The sequence below is a fragment of the Perissodus microlepis genome, chromosome 16, assembly GCF_051167445.1.
Source record: "Perissodus microlepis isolate ML-2025 ecotype Zambia chromosome 16, ASM5116744v1, whole genome shotgun sequence".
Taxonomy (NCBI): domain Eukaryota; kingdom Metazoa; phylum Chordata; class Actinopteri; order Cichliformes; family Cichlidae; genus Perissodus; species Perissodus microlepis.
The window spans coordinates 30,664,922-30,684,830 of record NC_140476.1 but is presented as its reverse complement, the minus strand read 5'-3'; the positions used below and the strand labels follow the sequence as shown (position 1 = coordinate 30,684,830).

General features: G+C 40.2%; 1 protein-coding gene across 2 annotated transcripts in view; it reads right to left on the bottom strand.

Annotated features, from left to right (window-relative positions):
* arhgef49 (Rho guanine nucleotide exchange factor 49) overlaps nucleotides 1-19,909 on the bottom strand; it is a 77,650-nt gene that overhangs the window by 33,159 nt on the left and 24,582 nt on the right. Inside the window, exon 1 of one of the 2 annotated variants that reach the window (XM_084954914.1) lies at nucleotides 17,115-17,283. The exons of the other annotated variant lie outside the window; for it this stretch is intronic. The gene's annotated coding sequence lies outside the window, so the exon portion shown is untranslated. Of the gene's footprint in view, nucleotides 1-17,114; nucleotides 17,284-19,909 lie in introns of those variants that run through there. 2 annotated transcript variants of the gene reach the window in all.

The following is a 19,909-nucleotide window of genomic DNA, read 5'->3' as shown; positions in this document are numbered from 1 at the left end:
AAATTTAAAATTGTACAGAAACAGCACAGTAAGTATGTTGCTAATATGTTTGATACTGCTGTGCCATATCATAGCGATCGCAATAATAATAGTATAAATTTTCATGTGATCACAAAGTGTCATAATGTCATATCATGTCTGAAAGCAAGAGCCTCAGGTGAGGATTCAATACCTATAAAGGGAGCCTCTACAACCTGCAACAAAGCACAGTGCTTTAAAAAATAGGCAAGAAAACGGTTGAAAAGCTGCTGAAGGTGGAAATAACAAACCTGTTTCACCACTTGATGCAGAAACATATGTACAACCAGGCTACAAAGGAGGAGATGCTAGCAGCTGATGATGTACAACCCAAAAGTAAACAAACGACTCAACCGAGCATTGCTAGCTGCTCTGGCTAGCTGCTCTGGCTAGCTGCATTATAATGCAGGCTTAAGGTTAAGTAACTTTAGTTATTGTTAAATTAAAGTGTAAAAAATGTAAACTTTGTACTTTTACTTTCAATTTCAAGATAAAACACTACCCAGGCTACTTGTGTGCTTATACTTAGCTTATGCTGTATCACTGGTGCGGCTGTGAGTCAGGCGGTAGAGCGGGTCACCTAAAAATTGGAAGATCTGCAGTCTGATTCCCAAACTACTCCTGTTTGCATATTAACCTCCTAAGACCCGAACTCTTCCATGGCATGCATTTTGATTTTCTCTTTGATATTTGGGCTGATTGGGACCCGATGAATGTAAAAACAAACAATTACCAGATTTTTATTTTTTACCTAATTTTTGCTTCTAAGAAAAATGAGAGCCACATATGACGATATTCATTTAAAATTTTTATAGAACAGTAGCAGTATAATGTCCTCGTAAGTGGATATCAGGCCCTTGTTGAGCAAAATTTAGTATTTTGGTCTAAATAACCCAAAATGTGATGTCCACATATGTGGACGCCAGGTCCTAGGAGGTTAAAGTATTCTTAGAGCAAAATACTGAATCCCAAATGGCCCTTGATGCATGAATCTGAGTGTAAGTGTGTGTTAATGTTACACAAAGCGACAAAAGTGCTTGGATGAGGCTTGTAGTAAAAAGTGGCTTTTTTGTACACTTCATTAATCCCGCAGGGAATTTGTCCTCTGCATTTAACCCAAGGCAGCACGGTGGCACGGTGGTTAGCACTGTTGCCGCACATGTTTGCATGTTCTCCCCGTGTTTGTGTGGGTTCCCTCCGGGTACTCCGGATTCCTCCCACCGTCCAAAGACATGCAGCTTGTGGGGATAGGTTAATTGGATAATCCAAATTGCCACTAGGTGTGAATGTGAGTGCGAATGGTTGTCTGTCCCTGTGTGTTGGCCCTGCGACAGACTGGCGACCAGGGTGTACCCCGCCTCTCGCCCTATGACAGCTGGGATAGGCTCCAGCGCCCCCCGCGACCCTGAAAAGGATAAGTGGAAGCAAATGGATGGATGGATGCATTTAACCCATTCACCCTGTGAAGCAGTGGGGAGCCACCAATACAGCGCCCGGGGAGCAGTGCGTAGAGACGGTATCTTGCTCAGGGGTACCTCAGGGTAGCTGTTTGGTGGATTTAAATCCCTGAGCTTCCAATCATGGGGTGAGTGCTCTACCTACTGTGCTGTCTCTGCCCAAGATTTATTGCCGTGTTATAATTAAATAACCTTCACTTACTTTTAATTGCTGCTGCAAGAAAATGTTGACTTTTTTCTGTATTATCAGAAATATCATTACTTAAAATTTTCTTGCGCTATATCATGAGGTTTGAGGTAAAACAACAGTAAACAAACACTACTTAGAAAAGGAGTCTGCTTTTCAGCAGTGATGTCCTAGGGAATCAGCTTCATCACCTCAGTCCTTTCAAATCGTTTCACTCACAACACACAACAAGAAAAACATCAGCTCTAATCCACAGAGGTTTTCAGTGGAGTGTTTTCCAGTTTCTTCTTCCAGCTTCAAGGTATTCTTTCAAGGGAATCTCAACCAGTTTTCCACATCAAATACGACTGGATGTGTCATAATTCTTTGAAAATAAAATATCTCTTTTGAGGCTCCAGGTAAGATGTGCAATTGAGTCAGCTCCCACTGGGGGTGACAACTACATGATTAAGAGGAAAAAAGCATCTAGAAATGTGAGGAGGAGGTAGCCAAGCTTCTGTAAACTGATCCTTACCCTGCTTGAAGCTAGAAGCTTAAAGCTGTGCCAGCTGATACTAGCATGACACACCCACACCTCAGACTACACTGTTGGTAGTTAAGCTGCAAAAAGACTCTACGTTTGCTTCCATCTCATCAGTAAAGGGAAATGATGACCTGTGACGAATGGGAAAATGGCACCTGTAGGCTTGCAGATACAGATTGCAACACGATACAACATTTAACCTCCTTCAAAGACTTTCAAACTGTGGATTTGTTTATTTAACTAAATGTTTTGGGGCTTAATAGTAGCCAAGCAGCATCCTGTGGGCTTTTTCCACTTAGGGATTTAGAATGAATAAGCAGAAATCATGCCTTTCCAATCTTTAAGCTCCAGCTTCCAGCCGTAAATGAATACATCATTACAATAGACTAGTTTGACAATAACATGGGGAACTGGGTGATATAAAAAAAATATATAAATGGTTTTTCAAAGAAAAAAAAACATCCTGGTATGCACAAGCTGAAGAGTATCTTCAAAGGCATCGTTCAGCATTTCCATTTTACATCTCAGACGCATTCCCACAAACAGACTAAACCCCCCCCCCCCCGGCTCTCTGTTTACCATCAGCCACTGAAATGTGGGTTAATGAGGCACCACCCGGGGGCACTGTCAGCAACACCTACACTACTAGTCTCATCAGAGGGAGGGGAGGCCAGGGAGTGGGCGGGGGAGCCCGCGAGGCTCCGAGCACAGGCAACATCAAAAGGTGGAAGTGTGGAAGAGTACCCCTAATTAGGCAGAATGACTGTGGTATGTGTGTGGACTACAGGTCTCTGTGGAGATATGAAGAGCTGTACAGTAGAGAAGTTTTACTACAGCTGCTGAGTGCTCGTCTCTGCGGGAATCTGAAAACGGTTATTTTGGGCTGCATATGTAAAAATAAGAAGTGCACTTTGTTTTTATAGCAGGCCGGCTGGGCGCCGAGCATCAGTGGGAAGTGGTTTTAAAACGTTTTAACAGCAAGTGAAAAAAAATGCATTTGATTACGATGGCAGCACAATGGGCACAGGAAGGATGCTGGCTGTCAAAGTCAAAAGTGTGATAAAAATGCTAGAATGAAAATATTGCAAAAAATAAGTCCTTGAGCACAGATACTCGTATCTTCCTGGTCCTCTCCAACTATGTGCAGGGTGTAGATGCAATTTGAGCCTCGATTTGCATGTCTTGTTATAATTGGTAGGACTGTTGCAAAGAGATTATCCCCCAGTTTTTTACTAGTTAGTTTTAGTTGGCAAAATTCTCCATTAAGCTTCTTCTTCCATAGCACATATCTCCTATCGCCCTGTTTGTTGCAGACACACTGTTTGACCACCAAATTGACTGGCTTGGCGGTTTTGTCCAAAAAATCTTTATCCATTTGAGTGAGTTTAGAACATTACTAAACATCAAATATAAGTTGCAGAGTGGCATTAAAGCGCCCCTCCAAGTCAAACTGCCCTGCTGGGCACTGCGTCTTCAGTGGTTCCAGGTCATCTCGGTCTCATTCATATTTCATGTGTTGGGAGGTGGAAATGTTGCAGATGAATAATACAGGCGGCAGATGACCTGAGAGCAAACACTTTGCTTCTTTTGCATGAGGTTTTCCATGAGCCGCACAGCAGATGTGCACGTATTCAAAGAGGACAAAAGAGGAAGTCTTTTCCGCTGAAGAGAGACAGTTCAAAGGAGCAATAATGCAAATGATGACCGCAGCTATCGTGTGATATGAGGGCTTGTAATAAAGATAAAATGATCTGGAAAGACTGGCGCTTTGAAGTGATACGAGACGGGTTTCCACTGAGAAATAAAAACTGGCTGTTATCTTTAAAGGGGCGCTGTTTAGCTTTACTGTATTATTTTATTGGATTTTTTTGCCTGTTGATTGGTCTTTACCTTCTAGTTTCATCTGCTGCATATGTGTGTTTCTGTGTTATAGCCAGGGCTCTGCGTTAAATCAAATCGAAGGGCTGATTAATTACATTTTATACACTATTCATTTAAACAGTGTTCTTTTCTAGAGAGCCTGCTGCCTCTGAGAATCAAGGCGCAATAAAAAGACAATAACTAACAGCTAAAATAACAATCTCAATTAAAAAATAGTCAGCACTTTACTCGTGTTGTCATATCAAAAAATGGTGTGATCAATATTGTGCTACACTGTAAGTCTGCATGTCAGACGCGCATGTTTAATTGATGAAGCGAGAAGCCATGTAATTACCTGGTGATTGCAGAGGAAAATAAGCTGTGATAAAAAATAGGCGTACTCAAGAGTGAAGCTTAAAGAAGGTAAGATCTGTTTTCATATATATATGTTTGTGTGTGTTAGCCAATCAGCAGAGTGGCTTTCTATCATGCCACAGCCAGCCTCTCCCATTGACTCACGGAGCGTCACAGATCTCTCAAATTGATGGTATCCATAACCACGGGTATACAAAGCTAACCTTTAGAGCCACAGGTATGTGAAGGCTCAGCATACACACACAAACACACACACCCTACAGATACAAGATCAAACTCCAGTACATCCCTTTTAACTGGGAAGCTGCACTACGGTGATTATGAACCCGTGTGGCAATTTAAAGTTCTGATCTACAAAGAGGATTTTGGATGAACATGAGATCTTTCCCTCTGAGGAGGAGAAATGAAGCGCGCCCATCATCACTGCTCATCTGTGTTGCATGATGAATGAACAAATGAGAGCCAAGAAACAGAGACAGAACATGATGTCATAAGTAATCTCCACTTTTAGCTTTGTGTAAAGCAGGGAGGAAATGCTGACATTTAAGTGATGCAGAGAATTAATGAGTTAGTGTTTGCGCATGAGACAGCTTGCCCAAGGCTGCAACTCTGATGCACCATTTGGAATCAAAAGAACAAAACAACTTTGCGTTCTTTGTTTCTGTGAGGAGTACACAGTACTCTCAGATCTATAACAGACTACAAACAGTGCATTGAACCCACGCTGCACTGCCATCTATCGCTGTTGATTCTTCCAGTTTTTCATCATCTTCCTTAGTTATTTGTTTTTGAGAGGCACACCCAAGCTGCAGACTACTCCAGCATGAAACGGGTAAAAGCCTAGGATACTGTCTTCTTCATCGAGACACATTTTATTCCATTTTTTCAATCAAAGCTCAGAAATGCAGGTAAAACGTGACCACCAATCAACAGCTGAACCACCAACTAGACACCAACCTACAAAAACTTTATACAAAAGATCGGCGTAGCCAAAGTATTTGATGTTGTTGTTAAGCTACAACCGTAATTCATTCAAGGGAGTTGTCACCTGCAGGCTTTTAGTTAGAAAGCAGGTTTACGCTACTGCCACAATGGCTTTACTTTTGAGACGTGAAGGCTAAATCAATATTTTACATCCCGTCAATGAAATAGCTACATGACCATGTTTTTAATGAACTAATGTTTTCATTCATGTCGTTTTGAGGGCATGCATCATCACACATACAGCAATTATTAACCTCTATAAATGAAAACAATATTTATTATAATTTCCAATTCACTTGATTTTAGCCAATATGTTCCAGTATATATGTATATATATATATATATATATATATATATATATATATATATATTAGGGGTGCAACGATATTCGTATCGATATTGAACCGTTCGATACAGTGCTTTCGGTTCGGTACGCATATGTATCGAACAATACAAAATTTGTAATTTATTTTATCAACTTTCCTTCTGACGATGCTGTCTGTGTTGAGCGCTCAGTGAATCTGCGTTCGACTACTCCACCTAGGCTGCACTGTCGAGCGCAGATCCACTGAGCGCTCAACACAGACAGCATCGTCAGAAGGAAGAGCGCAGGGCAAGCTAGCGAGACAGAAGTTAAGCTCTCCTTGCAACATGGCAAATTGAACCTTCCCCACCCTCATTCAGATCTGGCGTTTGGAATTATTTTGGTTTTCATGTGACGTATGACCCTGAAGGTAAGCGCGTCATGGACTAAAGTAAAACAGTATGTTGGATGTGCCACGCAATGCTCAATTACATGGGTGGGAACTAGTGTGTTAGCGCAGTTAGCTCGTTAACGTGTTGGCCGTCTAGCCCCATGCACGGGGCGATCAGGGGTAGCTCGTTAACGGAGATTTGCCGTGTTGTGGCGTTAAGGTCATTTCAACGAGATTAACCTGAAAGCACTAGTGGGAACACAACGAATATGACTGCACATTTACGCCGACATCATCCTAGTGCAAAGACAAGTGGAAGCAGACAAAAACAACAAGCATGCATGCTACAAACTTTACCCGAGTCATTTAGACAGCCGTTAGCACATGATTCTCCTTATGGGGACCTGATATGTTTAATATGCTGCTGAGAATATAGCCCAGAAGAAGCGTATAGTATAGCTTTTATTTTGGAAAGAGCCATTTCTCTGTAATAAACTCTCTTTTCCAAAGATGAGTGATTTCTCGATCAGATACAGGGCTCGCAATATCGCTAGCCCGACGTCCCGGGGCTAGCGATTTTTCCAGTCGGGCTACCAAAATCTATCTCTGCCCTGCCCGTCGGGCTATTGTAGGAAGGAAAAATATATGTCAATGCTTTTGCATTCTTTCGGAAATGTAGCTGGGTAATTATGTCATTGGCATCGGTGAGCCACTGTCAATATGTGACATATTGAAATCGCGTTTGAATTTGCGCTTGTTTTTTTGCTTTCACTTTGCAATCACGCAAACTGTGTATAGAGAGCGACAGTACTGATTGGTGAGTGACGATAATTTGCGCACCAATTCCTCTGACATCGTCTTATCAATCGTTAGCTTACTATGCAAACATGACAAGTGAAATCTCCCGCAGCAAGCTTAAACATGTGAGGTTGATCAACATGAGGTTGATCGCGCAGAGAATCGCTGAGCGTTATGTGAGTGCGTGTGTAAAAGCAGCAGGATATATATTTTAGTTCTGCTGGGCCAAATAAGACAGGTCAGGGTGAAGAAGTGACAGCCAAAGAAAAGCTTACCACAAAACGGAAAAGTTATGACAAATCAGACTATAAGGCAAAAAGAAAGTGCAGCTTTATGGTTTCATGGACAAAAGAATTTCTGTGGCTGCGATATGATGAGCTATATAACCAGGGCTGCACATAAGTGGTCCGCAGGTGCGCATTCGCTGTCAAAATAAAAAACACACACAAGGGTTAGGGTTAAATTTAAAAACTGTACTTTTGAGTTAAAATATATATATATAATTTTAATAAATGACAAATTAAAAAGGCATGAACATTTTTTTTTTGTATCGAAAAAATATCGAACCGTGACACCAAAGTATCGAACCGAACCGAACCGTGAATTTTGTGTATCGTTGCACCCCTAATATATATATATATATATATATATATATATATATATATATATATAATCCAGTATATGTTCAGTGTTTAGTACAATTTGGATCTTCAATTATTGACCAATGAAATCAATGCACGTACTATCTCCCTTAAATGTCTCTTTTTAAAATTACAGGTTAAACATGTATGTTTTTGACCATGTCAACATCAAACCCACGGTGTGCAGGTTAGACTTTGTTTTTAAAACTAAACAGGATTATATGTAGCTTGCAAAGAAGACAAATAAGTCTACAGTACTGTGCAAAAGTTTTAGGCAGGTGTAAACAAAGAATGCTTTCAGAAATATAAATGAATGTTTATTTGACCCAAATGTATTCTGCAGCATGAGAACGACCCCAAACATACAGCCAAAGTTATTAAGAACTCATTTCAGCATAAACATGAACAAGAAGTACTGGAAGAGATGGGATGGCCCCCAGAGAGCCCTGATCTCAACATCATCAAGTGTGTCTGGGATTTCATGAAGAGACAGAAGGATGTGAGGAAGCCTACATCCACAGAAGATCTGTAGTTAGTTCTCCAAGATGTTTGGAACGACCTACCAGCTGAGTTCCTTCAAAAACTGTGTGTAAGTGTACCTAAAAGAATTGATGCTGTTTTGAAAACAAAGGGTGGTCACACCAAATCTTGATTTGATTTAAATTTCTCTTTGGTTAATTAACTGCATTTTGTTGCTTGATGAAAATGAATGAGTCACACTTCCATTTTTGAAAACATTCTTTGTTTACAGCATTTTTTTAATCACCTGCCTAAAACTTTTGCACAGTACTGTATATATGCAGTTACACTCAGTGTTGGGGAGTAACGGAATACATGTACCGCCGTTACGTATTTAAAATACAAAATATGAGTAACTGTATTCCGTTACAGTTACCGTTTAAAAAGGTGGTATTTAGAATACAGTTACTTTGTTGAAATAAATTGATTACACGGCGGTACTTTCCTGTTTCATATTGTCGCGGGTCAGGACTGTTTGGGTTTTGTTTGACAGCTACGTTCTGTTGTTCCAGGCTGCAGCGTTACGGTTGCCATGGTTACAGGGTGACGCTCTCTCTCTGCGTGTTCCCTGGGTGAGAGAGCGCCTTTTTGTTGTTGTTGTGCTAAGCTAACAGGCAGAATGCTACAGATACAGCTCAAAAGAATGTAGCATCATAGGCAGTGTAGTCCGTGCTGCAGGGAGAATGGACTGCCATACCCGTTATGTGTCTGTGAGCGAGGGAGGGAGAAAAAGGAAAAGTACGAGCTGTCATCGAGCAGAAACGGGAGCTGGAAGCATGTAAATATAATAATAACTGCATCCAAGAAGAGTGCCTGACGAGCCCAGTTGTAAGTAAGCTATTAAGACTCGACTGTACACTGTGCTCGTGTTTTCCTCCAAAAACAATAAGTTCCGTTGGAGCAGCCTTTCAACGCCTCTCTCTGTCTCTCGCTAGCAAAGTTGACCCACACAACAAAGTAAAGCTATTTTTCGGCTACGAGCCCCACACGGAACCCAGGTATTAGTCAGAGGTCCCTTTACTATGGTTCGGAGCCGCGGACCTTCAGTAATAGTAATAAATCACACAGCAATAGTACATTCACGTAGTTGTAAACAGCATGATAATATATTAAGTAATCCAAAGTATTCAGAATACGTTACTCTCATTGAGTAACGTAACGGAATACGTTACAGAATACATTTTGGGGCATGTATTCTGTAATCTGTAATGGAATACATTTTAAAAGTAACCTTCCCAACACTGGTTACACTCTTTAGCTCCTCAATCATGAGTCACTGGACATTGTGGACATCGACGGTCACACTTCATGCATAATGCACCTTTTATATGTATGGAAGTGTGCAGGTATATGTGTATGTATATGTATACATATGTACATTTAGTGTGTACATGTGTGTGTGCGTGTACATGTCTATACTTATAGATATCTATTACTTATATAGTAATAGTAATGGTAGAATAGTTACATTTATGTCTTGCATATTTCTACAACCCTCTATCCATAATCACATACTGTGTATGCTACTGTTGTATATAGTGTATTATCTTACTTATTTGTATTTGTTGTATTTTTATCTTTTATCTTATCTTATCTTATCTTATATGTATACATATATCATTGTTACATGTATACATCATCCTGTTAAGTGCTTATAAACACTGTTTATAAGTGTTTTTGTCATCCAACTAAATACTGTGACATAACAAAGAAAGTTGAATTAACCATAAATGTCTGTGTCATACATGAGCGAAGCGAAAAAGCACAGCAGGATAGCTGCTTTTACTCCCTCGCTGAGAAACAAAGTAGCAGCGTAAGCCTCGGCTGCAGTTGCAGCCAGAAGCTCATAAAAACTGTAGCATTAGAGTGGTACCAAAGTTCACCCCAAACTGCATGGTCAAAGTATTTTAAATTAATGAATGTTTTATCAGCCTATCCACACAGTGAATGTTAAGCTTCAACTCATCAGTGCACACCCATTCAACTTTAATTGGACGCTGACAGTTGCACATGTTAAATTCCCAGTTTTATCAAAGAAGCAGACATTTTCCATCAGACTTCCTTTTTCAAAATCTCTTGTGGGATAATAATATGTTGTTTGTGAGACCCTTGACACCCACAACCACCCCACCCACTTTTTGTGTCTTCTCAATAACAAAATCAAATTTTATTGAAATAAATTTTAGTTCCACTTGAAGAGATTTTCTCCTGTATTTGTAATAAAATACTTCACACTACTCACAAATTATTTGCATTTTTAAAGTTACAGTTACAGTTTTGTGCATGTGTGTTTCGGGATTTTTAAAGGTTACTAAACAGTATCAAGTAGCTGACCAAATAATAAAATATACATAAATTCTCATTTTTCACATCTGAGTTAAATAACAAAAAACAGCTAAATATCTAAGCTCCAGGAAAACAAAGCAGTCCCCAAAGATCTAGGAATTGCTAGAGTAAATCTTTAATCTCTAATTACTTCCCAAGGCAAGAAAATATGATAAAAGAATATGCAGTAAAGTAAAATATGTAGTGATGTAGTGTGGGCAAACATAGATTCCATAGAAATACAATATGACAGTAGCCATGTTCAATGAAAGGTCCACACACACGCGTGCACACACACACCTATCCCCAGGGTGTGTTCCTGTGTCCGTTGTCTTTTCTGCAGGGGATCATAATGACATCAGCAAGAGCAACACCTACATAAACAAAACCTCAACAGTCGCCTCACATTCATATCCACATCCATATGCTCACTTGCACACAGACACACGAACACACAGTCTCTGACCTCATTCCTACAATCTGTCTTGTGGGAGAAAAAGGCAGACGTAGACAAACAGAAGAAGAAATTGAAGCTACCAGGTAAAATAAAGGGAGCAAACAGTTGCAGAGCTGAAGAGCCTAAACTGAGTGGAAGAGGAACATCTGATAAAAGCTCACAGAGGAGAAAAGAGGCAGAGAGCTTAGGTGACTATAGAGAGGAAGATGAACAGAGATTGATGGGATAGGAGAGATAGAGGTATCGCTGCTGTCCCAGGAGTGGCGTTAATAAACAAATTAAGGCTGATAAGGCAGGAGAGGATTTGCTGGGCAGCAGATGGCTGCATGCCTCACCCCCTCCCCATCACCAGGAATCATGAGAGAGAGGGGGATAAGAGAGGACGAAGGTGGATGTTGAAAAAGAGGAATGGATATTGATGATGAAGGCAGTTAGAGTTTTTTGTTTTTTTTAAAGAGAGCACTTTTTTCCTAAATCATTCTGTCAGTCAGAGGAAGATAAACAGATTGTGCCATGTTTTATTCATCCACTCTGTTACAGGCAGCTGCTTGGAAAAGAAAAAATAAAATCCTCTTTGACATCAAAATAGGGAAAAATGTTTCAATAATGCCCTGCTGGTCTTAGAAACTTAAGGTTATTCTTAAGATTTGGAGTTTAAAACTTTTGACAGTTCAATAAAGGGATGAGATTTCTGACACACAGAATATATCACTCAGTGGTCACAACCCAAGTTTGAACAATTTGACTACAGGGTGATTAAAGGAGAACTGAAACCTTTTTAAGTGCCTCCTTAAAGCTGAGAAGCATTAAAAGTTTTAAGATTTAAACAAGAAGCACTCAGAGAGCACAAACCTCCGTCCTTGTAGTGCAGTAAAAATCAGATAAAAAGAGGTAAGTAAATAACAGCAATTGATTTGTAATTACATGCACATGAATAACTTGAGCTTATTACATTTTTAGCTCAAGTTACCTTGTTATATTTTAAATCTTTATAGTCATTCAATTCAATTGTATTCATACAGCGTCAAATTACAACAACAGTCGCCTCAAGGTGCTTTATATTGTAAGGTAGACCCTACAATAATACATACAGAAAAACCCAACAATCATATGACCCCCTATGAGCAAGCACTTTGGTGACAGTGGGAAGGAAAAACTCCCTTTTAACAGGAAGAAACCTCCAGCAGAACCAGGCTCAGGGAGGGGTGGGGCCATCTGCTGCGACCGGTTGGGGAGAGAGAAGGAAGACAGGATAATACAGTACTTTCTATATATTGACAACACACCACACTTGTAAGAATCATAGTCTCTAAGGTAAACGACCTTTTGTCAATTTTTGACCAATAAATCATTACGTTGACCTTGAAGACCCTTGTACGCGTACGCAAAATTTAAATTTTTAATTTCTTTAAACGGAAATCATTTAAAACTTTGAGCTATTGTGTTTACAGGCAGGCTGGCAGACCAAAAAAAACATAACTTGCTTGACAAAGGTAATTATATGCTATTAATATGAATACTAGGCTCCTAATACTTGGAGACATATAGGTTGCAGACCTTTCCCCTATTTGATTTCATTTGTCTTTATTTTTATTTCAAATGAACTACAACCAGAGCTTACTGAAGCGTAACTAGTCAGCAGCAGTTTGACTACAAACTGATTTCATATCAAAACTACAAAGTTCTGGTGTTGAAAATCTGGTTCCTTGCAAAAGAGCCCCTGTTACAATACTGGCCAGACTCAGTGAATCAGAAATGACTTGGAAGATGCGACTTTCCAAGCAGTCAGAGAAAACATGGCAGAAACGAAACTCTGTGACTCTGTAACGTTAGACAAACTGCTTTTAAATTCAGCCATGTATTCTTGCAGTCGCCTCTTTTTCACCGGATCAATGCTGAACCCTGACCTTGCTGTGGGGGGTGTCAGTGTTTTCTATAAGCCTTTCTTGTCAGCTCATTGTCAGCTCCATCAGAGATACATCGAGCCCTGATTATCGACTGACTGGCTCCTACAGGCGCCTATGAGGATCTGTATGTGCTGAAGCTCTTCTGGATGTCATCACATGACTAACACCTTTTTTAAAGATAGGGAGAGTGAGAGGAGGGGTGAATGAACAGGGGAGGGGGAAGGAAGTAAAGCCCCTTTTCTTGCTCCCCAGGAAGCCAAGGACACACTTATGACTGGCTTAAACTGGAGAGGAGAGGAGAGGAGTCTTTCAGATGACATAAAAGACAAAACAGCATCAAGGAAACAGGAGAAAAGAAGAGCAGGGGTTAGGAGGAAGAAGGGATGAGAACGATGAAAAGATGGAGCTGGAGGGATGTATCTTAGTAGCACAGACAAAGACGTGGGGGTGAACGGGTGGGTGTTGGGACTGGAAATGAAAAGGATGAAGAGCCATTGATCAGCTGTCACCTCAGTTTACAGAGACCTGACTAACAAACATCAACGCTCAAATGCTCAGTAAACTCACTATTGTATGAGAGTGCATTTACATTTATGCAGTTTAATGCACGGCCTGCTGCTGTGTCTTTCAGACCTGTGTACTGCTTCTGCTCTTCATGTTATTCATATTTGGTCAAAATATAGCACAAATACTAAAATCATCTTTTTTGTTCTACTTTTTCCCAGTGTTTGTGTTCATATCATACTTGCTGTTCTATACCTCGTCAATTAAAGTGAATGCTAGTGCCCAACATAGCCTCATTTTCATCTACTATATAGAAAGGTATACAGGAAAGGTCAGGATAGAGTCCCTCCGTCTCGCAAAGGAAAGGTTTTCCCACTACAAGATGGAACACTGATGATTTAAACTGTGTCCACAATCTTTCCTGACCTTTAAACAATTAGTAGATAGAAACAATTTCTAAAATGTGGGTCCAAATGCTGCATGTATCTTATGCAGCCAGTGGAAGTGCAGCACTTCCCCCATCCACCCAAAGTTGGTGCACATTTAGAGTCCTTGCACCTCGCCAAGGTCTTCTGAGGGCTAAAATAATTTCCCCAGAACATAATTTAGACCCCAGTCCTCATGGTGGAAAAGCAATGACTCCCAGAAGATCCTTGTCTTCGGGGAAAGTTCCTGCAATGGATATATATAGTTGAACACATAGCATACTTTGACTAGTACTTCCATCACACATTCATAAAAGCATGCATGACACCTTACTCTTACTCTAGCTGTCTGCTCCAAGCCATCGAAATGTGAACATCACTAAAAATCAAACTTGACATCCCACAGTGGGTCCCATTTTACTGGCACCAAGCAGAAGATTCACCCACAAGGTGCTCCAATAACAGCTAAGTTTATTCCTCTGATTTTTGTTAGAATAATTACTCTTCCTCATTTTCCTAAATACACCTAACTATATACCAAAGCACCATTTAATTAGCGCTGAAGAGCCAACCACATTGGACTGTATCTTTCTATAAATGGCAGATGGAAATAGCTAATTACTATCCCCAAGAAACCTTGATGTCATCCTAACCGGTGGGTACAGACATGATTAGCCTCGCGTGAACCTTTTAAGCCCCGAGTCAAAAACTCTCTTCTCCCTCTCCCCAGCATCAATATCTCTATGCAAACCTGCCTATGTCAACTCAATTTATTTTCCAATTTCCCGCAGGGTGAAAGACTGCCTCTCTCTCTCTCCCACTGTCTACCATCCATCACTCTACAACTTTCCATTCTCTGATGCTTTTCTCTTTTCTCCCTAGGCAGCCATGTGTCCCATCCTCTCCTCTTTTATTTGTCAATTGTCCTCTCAGTTGAAAATTTTAGGTACTGCTTTGTGTGCCTTGTGTGTCTTTGTCAGACAGGCAACTGAGAAGAGAAAGACAGGGGAAACTTAAGCCTTGATTATACTCTGTTGCAGACACGGACAGCTGGAGACATTGCTGTTAGACTTTTTTAATGTGCACTTGAAGTCCGCCGCCTGGTGCCCGTGCACGGTTGGTGCATTGTAATATGAAATCTCTGCAGATGAGTCCTCACGGCCACAAAAAAACAGTCAAACGAACGGATGTCGACCCGCGCACTCACAGTCTCATCATCAAATTTATATCACTTGGACCAAAAGGGAAAGTATAATCCAGGCACTGGAGTGGTTATGTAAGTAATGGAACAGGAAGAGGAACATTACGCAGACAATAATTTAACAAATTACTAATATGAAAAGACTCTAATCCAAGTGGCTGTAGTACCTCAAATAGCCACTAGAGGTTTTTGACCCAAAAGTGAGTCGTTCGTTGTAGACTCGCATTACTGGGAAGAAGTGCCACTTTGAATGCCAGGTGGCCATGGCTACTGGCTTTAAGTAGTGTGTCTTATATAGAGTGTGTGATCTGAAGCCACAAGAAATTTCTAACAGTCTATCTCAAGCAATTTTTTTTTTTGCCTCTTTTAGCTTTTTGTTTTGATTTTATAGCACATTTACTACTTAAGTCCCAACTTTCACTGTCATCATTTCCAGCAACAGCAGCCACCCGATAAACCTCTTGTACATTACCTGATGTCGAAAAATACAAAATATAAAAAACAGCAAAGACATCCGGCTGTACTTATATTTATCCAGAACCAACAAACAACAACTCCAAAAGACCTCACTTCCTGTGCCAATAGACAATGATTGCCGACTAAGATGAGTATTGATGAGAATTTATTGATACCAATGCCTTTAATGATTCTGCCTATGTGTCCAATTCTTTATCAATTGCTGTATTGATTCTTGATCAATTTTTTTCGTTTAGTGCAAAAGACACCCAACAAAGGCTTTCGGGATAAATTAAACTGCGCTAATATCTTTTGAGCCTTTACACAATATAGAACAAGAGTAGAGAATAGGTTAGCATGTGCAAATCTTCAATGCCTTATGACTGTATCTGTATCTGCAATTAGATCTTTGTGTTTTCTGTTTGCAACTATTACTGCAAATGTAATTATTTAGAGCTTTAGACTGTTGGTCTAAATCAAATTTTCTAAATCAATTTCAGGACATCAACATGGAACCATGTAAGCTACAGCTGGCTGAAATAAACTGCTTGAAAAAAGAAATTAAGGAGTTCAAGTAGTCAAAAGTTTGAACAAGTTGGTAAAACAGGTCATTTGTAACGGTATAAGGAGTTTTATGGTGTCATTAGATGACTGCAAAACATACTTTATTGCAAGGAACTATCCCAACACAAGACTAATGTTCATAAGCACTGAAAAACATTGTTATGAATTTGATCACCCATTCCTTCACCTCTGCTTTACATGAAGCCACAGCCAAGGCCAGTTGATATTCATGCTGCTCTCTAAATAACCATCAGCATACACCAACACAAACACAAGGCTCTGGCCAGCTGCAGAGAAATACACTATCGACCAGACAGGAATTTATCAGCCACCATAATTAATCTTGTGGGAGGCGGGCAGTGAATGTCTGCCTGTGAGTGAATCTCTAAGTATGCCTCAGAGAGACACGGGGCGGGAGTGATGGCTCATATTGACGATATCTCTTGTGTAGAACGGCCCCGGTACAAACTCGCACACAGACAGACAGGCAGACAGTCCGCAACACACATACAGGCCCAAAATCTTTAAAGGGTCATCCAGACCTGAAAAGAAACTCCTTACATCATGCAACGTTTTCAGAGATGTCTGAGCATCTACGCCAGACTGCATCTGTTTATCCCGCTTTTCCTCCAGGAAAGACTTTGCCCTTTTGAGTTACACATTTAGTGATCACACAAGCTCCCAGTTTTAGTCCGATACGAACACACGAATAAGCAAAAGTAGGTTGTAAAAATGGGCTGTACTATCAAAAGAAGCCTAGAACATCTATCTTTGTCCATGCAAAGCATCACATTACACCTGCTGTCATCCCTCGACTTCCCTCCATACAAGGCTCTATGAATTATTGAGCGATCCCTGCATCGTCAACTACTATACCTCCGATTGAGCAGAATAAATATTCAATCTGCTTTCACCATTCATAAAATGACAAGACCCCCTGTTTGCAAGAGACCACCTGCAAGTTGAAACATAGGGAACTGAATGTATGATAATGGCCTCATTTCAAAGGCATTTTAAGAAAGAGGCTCATGCAGCTCTTTCACCAACCAGACCACATGCTTCTTTCCTTTTTGCTCTAGTTTTTCCACCGGTAACAACTATCTCCACTCTGCAGGTCTTTCCAGCACAGAGGGAAGGATGCATATGCCACAAACTCTTTCGCATAAGATAATAAAGGCCATAAAACTGAAAAGAATTTTTGTATGTTTGTGTACTCACCTTTGTTACAAAGCAGCGTGTGTCTGTTGCTCGTTGTGTGTGTTATGAGCTCCGGAGCGCAGCGGGCAGCCTATCCTCTCTGTCTCGCTCCCACTGCGAGCTGGAGTAAAGTGCGTGTGAGAGAGAGTGTGTGTGAGTGTGAGCCCTCTCACTGGCTATTGTTACAGAGAAGGTAGCCAAACTGAGCATGCTCCAACATGAACAGCCCTTGCGGTTGGCATGGAAACCGGGAAGCGGCTGTCTTGCTCAAGTTGTGAGGTGCTTTTCAGACACACTCAGACAAATGCAGAGCGAAGTGCTGGCAGGTGCTGGCGCCGTGTCATCATCCTGGCCACGTTACTATGCTTGATTAATCCTTCATTCTCAGCGTTTCAATTCTCGTCAGTCAGAGTAACGTGACAGCTGCTCTGACAGCCAATGACCTGGATCACACACAGAAATTCACACGGCGTCCTGGATAGAGTAATCCACCACAGTATGGAGCTCAGCACCGCACATGACTGTTAACCTAAATGTTACCAGAATCTGTGTGGGTTTATTAGGGATTATCATCCCACCAAAAATGTATCTTACCCAGCTTTCCATGCTCTGTCCATAAACCCCAAGGCCACAAGAGTGAACTCATTGTAAAATATTTGTTGCATTTAATTTGCAACAATATTGCATTAGGGTATAAAACAAAGCATGTCTGTGTGGACCATTCATAGTGGCCTGCTGTCAGATTTGTAATTTATTGGTGCAAAAACCTGTCAATAGCTTGGATAAATTATTCACGTTGTTTCTAACATATTTGTATAACCAGCTGTTGAACCATCCTAGGTATAGAAAAGAAATCTTTTGACAAGCATCAGTTCAGACACGCACATACCCACATTTTTAAAATCACAAGCATTGTGATAATATACGTTTTTTGCTCCCAAAGTTACAAAGCCCTCTAGTGGACAAAAGGCTGCTAAGTAGGAAACATCATGATCATTTTGTAGCTATAAAGCTACAAAAGGAGGAGGTTGGGGTGGATAAATGGATCAATAAAACAAGGGACTTGAGACTGCTCTTTGCTTCCACTTTTCGTCTGACTGCTAGTGCTTTTTTTTTAACTGCTGATACAATCATTGATTAAGTCAGATCAAATGGTTAAAGAAACCATGGTGATTTGTGTGGTTTAAAAGGAATACATAATGTTTTTCTTTTTAAGTAACATTTTTTGGCATGTTTGGCAAGGAACAGACAATTTATGTGTCATAATTTAATATCTGAAAACATTGTTTAATGTAAAGCGCAAATGTATTTCGCTGTTTGGACAATTTGTTGTTAACATGCCAAAATGCATTTTTCCAATATGCATGTTAAGTGAAAGAGTTTCTGGCATACTCGCTGTGAAAGCCTCACAATGTAGACTTTCATTAGATGAAGAAGAACAAAAACAGATACCGATCACTGAGTCTTTCACCTATCCAGAATTACAAAAATCAGTGAATTTCTAGATATTTCTACATTTGCATAAAAGACTTGCCTTGTCATGAAACAGGAGAGGTTTTAGTATGGAGTCTTTGTCTTGATAAAATCAATTTCTTTCATTAACATGCAAATTTATTTACCCAGCAGGGATGCTCAAAATCCAATCTGATGTTCAGTTCTCTCAGAGGAACATGTGTCGTAGGAATAAACTATATTAATAGGCCAAGAATCAAACATTATCCATAAATATAGTGTTCCACACAATAAAGCAGAGCCTCTGCTGTCCTTGTGTGTGTGTGTGTGTGTGTGTGTGTGTGTGTGTGTGTGTGTGTGTGTGTGTGCGTGTTTCTTCTTCTGGGCATATGGAGAGAGACTGCAGGGGCATTCCACCACCTTCACTTCCTGTGGGAATAACAGTCACGAAAGGCACCATGCAGGCAACAGCCCGCCACCTAAGCAAATTGCCAAGAGAACTGCTTTTGTTTCGTTTCTTGTACAATTACACCAAAAACCTACACGTTCTATTTTTTTTTTTATATTCATACATGCCAAACCTTTAAAAACATCCCAGTGTCTTTATTTTGCTTTCTTGGTCCAAATTCATCAACCACAAAAGCAAAAACGAGCTACAAAGCAACAGGAGAAAAAGTGAAACCATTGGTGAAACGATTATAAGCGGTCAATGCTGCTCACTCGCCGTAGGGGGTGTGTTCACTCAGCACCTGCTGCTCTGCATCTCAGGGCTGCTTGCCATCAGCAGAACCACACCAAAACGTTCAAGGCTGTTGAAGTGTTTCTCCAATATTCAGCAGCTCTCCCACACGTCAAACAATCAATATTGTGACTGCAACGAGAATTAATCACAGGAAGCAGGGAGGTCTGGGTGTTTATGGTTAAGTATATGAATGTACAGCATGTAGTCACTAGCAAACTGGCTCATCTAGAAGTCAGTTTTACATTAAATAATGAGCAATTAGAATCTGAAATGACCCTCCAATGTCAAAGAGTGCACGTACTGCACATGATACAAAGAGCCAGGTGCTTAGAGATGTCAAGGACTGTGGGCAACATCTCAATAACATGAAGTCTTTTACTTCAGAAACCTAAGCACAATTACAGTATATTATTATATTACTATTACTAACAAACAGTTGAATTAAAAAAGAATTGAAAAAATAAAAAAAAACTTTAATTAGACACTTAAATTTTTTTGCCTTTAACCTTTTGTTTGGTTGTGGATAGACAGAAGAAGAAAGAATTATGAACTTATGATTATATTTTTTATTTTTTTTACTGAAATAACCATAAAATAACCAATGCTATTAGGCATAAAAGCA